Source organism: Dermacentor silvarum, chromosome 11, assembly GCF_013339745.2.
Source record: "Dermacentor silvarum isolate Dsil-2018 chromosome 11, BIME_Dsil_1.4, whole genome shotgun sequence".
Taxonomy (NCBI): Eukaryota; Metazoa; Arthropoda; class Arachnida; order Ixodida; family Ixodidae; genus Dermacentor; species Dermacentor silvarum.
This window is the reverse complement of record NC_051164.1, coordinates 38789643-38798948: the sequence shown is the minus strand read 5'-3', so window position 1 is coordinate 38798948 and position 9306 is coordinate 38789643. Positions and strand designations below refer to the sequence as shown.

At 48.0% G+C, this 9306-nt stretch overlaps 1 protein-coding gene across 8 annotated transcripts in view; it reads right to left on the bottom strand.

Annotated features, from left to right (window-relative positions):
- The window catches only part of LOC119432521 (uncharacterized), a 73065-nt gene that overhangs the window by 41261 nt on the left and 22498 nt on the right, over window positions 1-9306 (bottom strand). The window contains exons 1-2 of one of the 8 annotated variants that reach the window (XR_007464198.1): window positions 5253-5272; window positions 5029-5169 (exon numbers count right to left, since the gene is read on the bottom strand). The exons of 5 other annotated variants lie outside the window; for them this stretch is intronic. The gene's annotated coding sequence lies outside the window, so the exon portion shown is untranslated. Of the gene's footprint in view, window positions 1-5028; window positions 5170-5252; window positions 5337-9306 lie in introns of those variants that run through there. 2 more of the 8 variants (XR_007464201.1, XR_007464197.1) reach the window with 2 other exon arrangements.

Below are 9306 nucleotides of genomic sequence, written 5' to 3'. Positions count from 1 at the left end.
TCCCCCCCCCCCCCCCCCCCCCCCCCCACCCCCCGGCAGTTTGTGTGTTCTGGTGCGGTACGTCAGCGCGGACCCTGCCTCTATCTTCAGCGGCACCGACGATCACGACGTGGAGGACTGGCTTGCAGAGTATGACCGCGTTAGCGCGCATAACAATGGGCTGATCGCGACAAGCTCACCAACGGCCATCTTGTATCTGACTGATGTGGCAAATCTGTGGTTTAGAAACCACGAAGTCCGAATTTACAACCTGGTCAGCTTCACCGAGACCTCTCACTTCGGTCTTCGTCGGCCGTCCCGCTGTGCGCAGACTCCGTGCTGAACACCGTTTGCGTGGTCGCGCTCAACAAAGCGGCGAAACCTTCACGAGCTACATTGAGGACGTCATCGACCTCTGTAAGCGCGTGAATGCGTCCATGACCGAAGCCGATAAGATAAGGCATATTATGAAAGGCATAGACGACGATGCCTTCCATATGCTCGTGGCCAAGAACCCTACGACAGTTGCACAAGTAATTGAACTCTGTCAAAGCTTCGACGAGCTGCGCAAGCAGCGCCTTTCCACCCGTCGCACCAGTGTGCAATCCGCGGACCTCTCGGCCTTGGAGCCTGGATACCTTAGCGCTGATCACTCCGGCTTGCTGCCGCAGATTCAACAATACATTCGGGAAGAAGTGGCTCGCCAGCTCTCTCTTGTAGCGTGTGTTGCTGAGCCTGCTTCCACGCTAGAACCATCGCTCCGTCGTGTGATCCAAGCACAAGTTTCTGAGGCGCTCCCACCTCCCTCTCCACCGCCGCCTGTGACTGCGCCTCTGACTTACGCTGCCGCTCTCAACCGACCTCCTCCGCGACCGATGCCTACTACCTCCAGACCCGCCGCTAGTTTCTACTCGTCGCCACTTCCGGTACGCCCAGTCCACGTGCCCTTATCGCCTTCCGGACCTTCTCTTAACCCTTGGCGTACTCCGGACAACCGCCCTATCTGTTTCGCATGCGGTAATCCGGGACATGTTGCGCGTTTCTGTCGTCGCCGTGGACTTTATTTTCGTCGTGACGCGCCGAACCTCGGCACACCACTTTGCCATCCGCGACGACCTTTTGTATCGACGGAATTACCTCACCGACGGCCGTCGATGGTTGCTCGTTATTCCCAGTCACCTGCGCTCACACATCTGCGCCGCTTTCCACAATGACCCCCAATGTGGCCACGCCGGCGTCTTCAAAACGTATTCCCGTCTTCGTCTTCGATTCTACTGGCGAGGAATGTACAGATTCGTTCCCCAGTACGTCCGTTCATGTGCAACGTGTCAACGCCGCAAGACCCCTCCTCAGAGTTCTGCAGGTCCCCTGCAACCTTTACCCTGCCCTGGTCGACTATTCGACCGTGTTGGAATTGATCTTTACGGCCTCCTTCCAAGCACTCCGGACGGTAACCGTAGACCACCTCACACGGTACGCCGAAACATCTGCGCTGCCGGCGTCCACCGCGAAAGACGTCGCTTGCTTCCTTCTTCGCCACCTCATTCTGCGACACGGTGCTCCACGTGAATTATTAAGTGACCGTGGGCGCGTCTTTCTCTCCAATGTCATCGCGGCCCTGCTAAAGGAGTGCAACATCGTTCATCGCACCGCTTCCGCCTACCATCCACAAACACTAACGGCATGACGGAACGTTTCACTCGTACGCTTGGAGACATGCTTGCCATGTATGTATGTGTCTGACGATCACTCCGATTGGGACCGGGTACTTCAGTCAGACGCCCTGTGGACTTGCAAGAACATCACGTGACACTATATACATACCGTCGCGCGAAAGGCCGTTGGGGATGGTACGGAGGGGAGGCGACGTTTATCTGCGGCACCGAATGCGGAATTATATAAAAACGTTGCGACGCGAGAAGGTGGTAAAGACTTCCGACGCTGCTCGACGAGTGTCCCGTTCTGATCTCATCGAAAACCTCCGAGTCGCCCCCAGAGGCACCGGCAACAGTCACCAACGCCGCGTGCGTTTGGTGCGAACGCGGGCAAGACGCCGACGGCGTCGACGCCAGTTCTGCGCGTTGCTGGTGCTGCTGCATGTCCAAGTTTATACAGCTAATAAAACTACTATCCTTACTCCGTATAGCTCTCTACTAATTTGATATCGCAATTGATGCTTAGACTTTCCGGTGAAACTGTGACATTTTTGCTGAGTCATGGCTATGACTATGACTTCTACCACAATCATTTAGTGTTTTCTTCACTTAGTACCCACATGCGAACCCATACCACCAGTGTTTTAGTGTTAATCTTTTTCGCTGAGTCATTGTCATTTTGCAGAGTCATGCTCATGACTATGACTTCTACCAGCACCCTTTAGTATTTCCTTCACTTAGTGCCCACGTCCGAACCCATTATAGTGGTTTTTGAGTGTTAACTTATTTTTCGCTGAGTCATTGTCCTTTTGCGTAGTCATGTTCATGACTATGACTTCTCCTAGCATCCTTTTGTGTTTCCTTCACTTAGTACCCACTTGCGAATCCATTGCAGTGGTTTTTTGAGTGTTAATCTTCTTCGCTGGGTCATTGTCATGACCCACATGACACGCATGTCATGACATTCATGTCATGACATATCATTTATGTTCGTCATGCACTCCTGTCATACTATGCCAGCTTTAGTACCTACCAAGTTAACGAAACGACCATGAGAGCACCAAGAGGTAGGCGGTTCTTTCATGACCTACATGACACGAATTTCATGACATTCATGACATGACATATCATTTATGTTCATCATATACTCTTGTCATAGTATGCCAATTTTGGTACAAACCATGTTAACGAAACGACCATGAGAGCACAAAGACGTAGGAGGCTAGATAGATAGATAGATAGATAGATAGATAGATAGATATATAGATACTGTGAAAGTAGCAAACGTTCACCAAGAAATGCTTCGAATTAAAAAAAAAGATGAATTGCTAACGCCCTTGATTTCTCGTAGTATGAAATACAAAGCGCATTTGATTACTGCTTGAAAAAAATTGTTTCGTCTTGTTAATTGGAAACAAGTTCAACTAACATTCGGGTAATATCAGCAAAATTAGCGCAGACTGCTTGGTATACGAAGAGCCCGCCATACCCAAGCGATTTTCAGTACAACTCCAACGGCATGTCGCAAATCGTGCGTCACAATGACCTTCGCAGTAACGAAAAACTGTTTTTGATTTGAAAATGAGCACATGAAATAATTACAGCGTGATACTTTGAAAGAAATCGGCGCCTATTCAGCACACTAGCGGAAAAAAAATGCTACAGGTTAAGTGGAAAAAAAAACAATGAACGATACAGAAAAAAATGAGACTCCACAATTACCGGGTAGCCTAAGCCGCAGTCATGGTGAATGCACTCATTATGATCTAAGCAAACAAAGTAGGCATTTTGTTTTTCTTAAGCCGAGCATGTGAACTTGCAGCTACAATATCAATCACAATAAACAAACACCCACGGTGGCGGACACCCAATGGTTACTAAGCGCAGGCCACTTACGATTGCGATAGAGCGCATTCTGGATCGAAATTGTGCACCGCGATTGAATCCCTCCCGCACCTTGCGCAAAACAGCAATAGCGACCAAGAAATTCAATCCCGATCGGCGTTGATGATCTCGATCGAAAGTCTCGATCGAAAGTCGCGATCGAAAGTCTCGCTCGATCGATCGAAAAGTCTCGATCGAAAGTCTCGATCGTGTGACAAACGTCGCTTAAAGAAAAAAGAAAGAAAGAAAGAAAGAAGAAAACTCTTGAACACATTTGCCCTTACATAGTCGATGTGTTATCGGTGCCGGAATGAAAAATACAGCGCATTGGCTTTTGATACGTAAGTTTTTTTGTTTTTTTTTGTTTTTGTAGATGCGAAGCATCTTATGCTCGGGCATAGCCTCCTCTATAACGTATAGAGGAGGCTATGGCTCGGGGCTATGTCACTCCCTCCCTCCATCCACGCCCCTACTGCGCATGCGCATCCTCCTCCTTCTCCTCTCCTCCTAATCTCATCTCTCCTCTCGGCATTCCTCCTCTCCCCTCCGGATTGCGCAACGAATGGCAACACCTGCGGCTCCGCGCGCGATAATGCGAAGCAGCTTAGGTTAGAGACGCGACGGTAGGCGCCCCACAGGCACCGGCAACAGTCACCAACGCCGCGCGCGTTCGGTGCGAACGCGGGCAAAACGCCGACGGCGTCGACAACAGTTCTGCGCGTTGCTGGTGCTGCTGCATGTCTAACTTTATACAGCTGATAAAACTACATTGAGTCGACCCCACGGCTGCTTGTCATACTACTCAGGGTTCCCCTACGGGGCGATGGTGTAACCTTTTTCGTTTACTTAAAGCGAATATAAACACCTGTCCGGGTAAAATAAGAAAAATCAAACTGAGAAATATCCCGGTCAGACCGATTGGGCATAGCCAAGAAATTTTTCCTACCCCGTGACAGGCATTATGCGAAGCATGCGCCATGATCATCCCCAGAGACAGAAATTGAGCATCCGAATTGACAAAAAAGAAGAGAAAATCAAAACTGCATTGTTCTTTTAAAAATTAATAATATTTAGCACATTAGCCCGAAATAAAGCTCCGCGATGATCTATAAAAGAGAGTCGAACGAGAAGAATGGACAGAGCAATCAAACAAACTTACAAACGAACAAAACAAAAAAGCACGTTCCACGCCATCCGGGAAGAAGGTTGCCCCATAATGCCGACATCTGCCATTACGATCTGCAAAACCGATGCGGTCAGCTTCTTTCGCACGTCGAGCGTGTCCGCCAGCATGCCTGTGCGGCGCCGCAAGCAAACATACCATCAAACAAACATACCAACAAACAAACATACCAACAAACAAACAAACAAACAAACAAACAATTAACAAGCTGGGTGGGCAGGTAAACATTTACGAAAGGTTACCAAGCGCACGGCGAATCATCTCTTCGCGGCAAAGAAGGAAAAGGCTTAGCAAGCGCCAAGCGGCCAAGATGGCGAAGACACTTACCACGAGGCTTGGCAGAGGAGCGAAGTCCGTAGTTCTTGAGGCGGCGACGGCCCGCGGTCGCGGGTGGCTCGACCTTTATCTTCTGCCCGGCCGACGTCACCTGGGGGATGTGGAAGATGTCGCCCATGATTGCCGCAGTGCCTGCAAAGTTGTCGAGGAGGAAGCGATTCGCTTTGACTTGAACAAAGGCGGGGGACAGTTCACGGACGGAAGTCACTGCTCACCTGTCTCTCATAAGAGCGATCAAGCTAAAATGACCTCTTCTGGAACGCCAGGCAGCAGATGACGTATTTTTCCTTCTCGCTCAAGGGCACAACTTGAACCCGCGCCTCTCCCTCTCCACAATCACTCCTTCTCTGCCTTCCACGGTGTCGTGTGCAGATGAAGCTCAGGTGACCGCTCTCTCGTGCAGGGTGCAAAGCGGCGTTCGTTATAGTTGAGAGCGGCGTTCGTTAACGCCGAGCGTTCTGCGACTGCCTCCGCTGCCGAGCGTTACCACGGTAGCGGAACGTTTTGGTTGTTTTTGCTTTCTACGGAACGCTGACATCTTTCGCATTGCCTTGGCTTGTCCATCTGGACGCGAGAATGATGAACCTGCCACCGGCTGACCTAATTACGGTGGTTTAGATTACGATCGTCGTTCCGCCTTGAAGGAAGGAATTTTTAAACGAGAGACGCAACTGCGTATTACACCGTAGCCTCGAATAATTCAGCCCATTCTACAAGTAGCAGGCGTATCTCGTTGAGGAACGTGCAATTCGAGTCTTCAAAACAATCTAAAGCGGGTTAAAATAAAGTAAATACTATTTGGAACGCTACCATTGCTATTTGCTTTGTCAAATACTTTCATGCTCCGCGAATTGCGCTTTAAAAAAATAATGCCGTCCTTGGTATACGACATCACAAATGTATTGATGTCGCACATTTGTCGAACACTTTGCAGACAGGGGTGGCGTCAATTTTACCGAAAGGCATTAGTTCGACTAGAAACGTTCGTTCAAGGAGAATTAGACAATTCAAGATATAGTTGGAGTAAACTTGGGGAACGTAAGGGATAATGCGCTGACGAATTTCGAAGTTGTGAGGTAATTAGGTGCTGAATAAAAAAATTACACCATCTTTCCGTAGGGGAACCCTGAGTAGTATGCGAAGCAGCCATGGGGTCGACTCAAGGTAGTTTTATCAGCTGTATAAACTTGGACATTCAGCAGCACCAGCAACGCGCAGAACTGTTGTCGACGCCGTCGGCGTTTTGTCCGCGTTCGCACCGAACGCGCGCGGCGTTGGTGACTGTTGCCGGTGCCTCTGGGGCGCCTACCGTCGCACCTCTAACCTTAGCTGCTTCGCATTATCGCGCGCCGAGCCGCAGGTGTTGCCATTCGTTGCGCAATCCGGAGAGGAGAGGAGCGTCGGATAGGAGATGAGGAATGCCGAGAGTAGAGGCGATGAGACAAGGAGAGGAGGGGGAGGAGGACGCGCAGTAGGGGTATGGACGCCGCACGGCGGATGGATGGAGGAAGGGATGTAGGAACTGACATAGCGCCGACCATAAAATGCTTCGCATGTAAAATTGCTAAGCGCTCGTTTGGCTGCCTGTTTGCGCGGCTTCATATGAAACGCTTACCACGTTTGCCCTTTTCCCTGAGAGTAACAAAAGTGGCAGCAATTACATATTATTGCGATAGCAATTATATGGACACTCAAAAGCAGATTTCTGCCGTCGGCGTCGCCTTCACCGTGAGGTTCCGTATGACGTCAATGGAGATGAAATCGTCGCCGCGTGCTGAACGCTGTGCGTGCGAGTGAAAGGGCGCGAGGGGCGCGCGCTTCACGGGGAGTGAACGCACGGCGGAGAACTTTTGTCAGAATGTGGATCATAAAATGTGTGACGCGTTAGTGGAAGTTAGAAGTGTGTAGGTTAATAAGGTGCTTTGGAAATTATCCCTGAATACTTATTTTCTCTCGATTTTTGTGCCTTATGCGAGGCCCATGGATGGTTTTTTAGTTCTCCTCTGTGAACTGAGTAGAGAATGTTGTTTAGATTTGGTTGAAATAGGGAGAGTCTTGTGGCTGATGTACGGTGAAAGTCTATAAACTCTAGGATATCTGCAACCGTCGTATAAGATACAAGCGTTCCAGTGCTTTAAGGTTTATCATACAAACCCTTTACGAAGTTTATGCAAATGTTCTCTAATAACCAAATGCGTCACAAAAAAGAAATTTTAAGTAAATTGAGCACACTTTAGCTTTGGCATGCAAGCACAGCTTTAAGAGCGTGAGATAAACGCGCACTTTGAAGGAAGTTGTTTAGGAAAGTGCTCGAAAGCGTTATACGGCAGTTTTTCGAAATGTTTTCTCGTGTAGTTGAAGAACTGTTCAGGACGCGAAGTTCAAATCAAGTGAGGATGGAGGCTACCTCACAGGAATTGTGTCGAGAAAGTTTAACATTTCTGGCTCAATTACGAGCGTTGAAAACAGTTACTGAGCTGCTGGCGTACCGTTGCAGGATTTCAGGAAAGGCAGAAGTCACCATGGTCACCCATGTTTCAGATTCCATTAGTTCAAAACAGCCTTGGAAAAACAAACGAACTTTGTTGAAACTTACCATTTTTGGTCGAGTTTTATCATGTCTCTCGCGTTCTTATCAGTGGCATTGCGTTTTAAAATTAGGATGTTATCGCCGAACACGTCGCCGGCACGGCTTGCGTCATTACAGCGACGCTATTAGTTCGAATATAAATGCCAGAAAACATTATAGGCGTGTTTTCAGGATGTCCCGGAAGAACTGAAACGGAGGTTATGTTTAGAGAAAATTGTGGCATTCCAGGGGTCATGTTTAGGCAAATTTTGAAGTGCGTGTCAATTAATTAGTGGCCGTGTGAAAATTTGTTAAGCCCTCATTTCTAGCTTAGCTTTACGCCCGTGTTCGGAAATGCGCCTTAACTTGATGGCGATGTTTGACTTGGTCAAAATAACGCCTGACGTGAACGTGCCGAAGGAAACGCAACGATCGTCTTGAGCACGTTCGCACCAAGGATCAAATCAAGCATGGGCATGTTTGAATACGTGGGTTAGCGGTGTTATGTGAAACGTTAGTTTTCGCACCAGCTTGAAGTTACCACAAGTGAGAACAATTGTGTACTTGGAGAGGGTGGGGCGCCCACGTTCCGAATATTTTAAGTATGTAGGTAAATATTTCCTTTGAAAGAATCTGGGATTACTCCTTTTCTACGTATTTTCTTAAGCTAAACCAGGCCTGTTGTTGGTTTTTCTGGTCATCTACAGTGAAATAAGTGAGTTTCGTTTGCATATTAGGATAAAACAAGTCTAAAGTTGTGAGCCGTGTTAATAAAAACAGCATTTGCAGAGAATTGCGTATGCAATCTTTATACGAACTGCTTAGGAAGTTAACCCTATGTCCTGGAAGAACTCAACGTGACAGGAAGTTGGCATCTCAAGTGAATAAGGGGAGCCTTATGGGTTATGTGTTAGCAATGTTTCAATAGCATCAGTTGATACGAGTTGAGGAAAGAAAACAACAAAAGTGTAGTTTGTAGAATTATGATATCGTTTTTTATTAGTATAGGAATTTGAAACTTAGCTTCAGTTTTTTATTTGTTTTTCAATTCTTAGCAATTCTTCACAAAACAATGACAGAAAAAAAATATTGAAGGCTAAGTAAGAAGACACCTCCTGAAGTACTTTACCTTTTCCTTTTCAGTGCAACACACTAATCAAATTCAGTGCACTGGATACAGAGAGCGCGATTTCTCCATTCGCATGTATTCTGATAGCAGGCTCCTGCGGCAGAGCTTCATGTTAAATTTGCTAAGGCTGTACGTCCGTCTTATGTATTACGTTTTTAGTGCTCATTTATCATCACAAGAAAGTTGGTACAGCACAGCTTGAAGCGTTATAAGACGTTATGCGCATGCCCCTTTCACGCCGTGGAAATCATTCACCGAGCTTACGCTTGTAGTGGCACTAACCGGCGTTCGTCGTTTAAAACAATGGCGCACCTGGCGCACGTCGAGCGTTCCGCGACTACGTTTGCTGCGGACCGTTGCCATGGTAGCGAAACGTTGTGGTTGTTTTCGCTTTTTGTGGAACGCTGGCCTGTTTCGAATTGCATTGGCTTGTCCATCCGAACGCGAAAACTATGAACCTTTCGCCGGCCAGCCCAATTATCATGGTGGGCATTACGAACGCCGTCGTCTCTTGAAGGGTATTCGTTTGAAGGGTGCTCGAAAGAAGCGTCGTACCTAGACAGGGTACGCT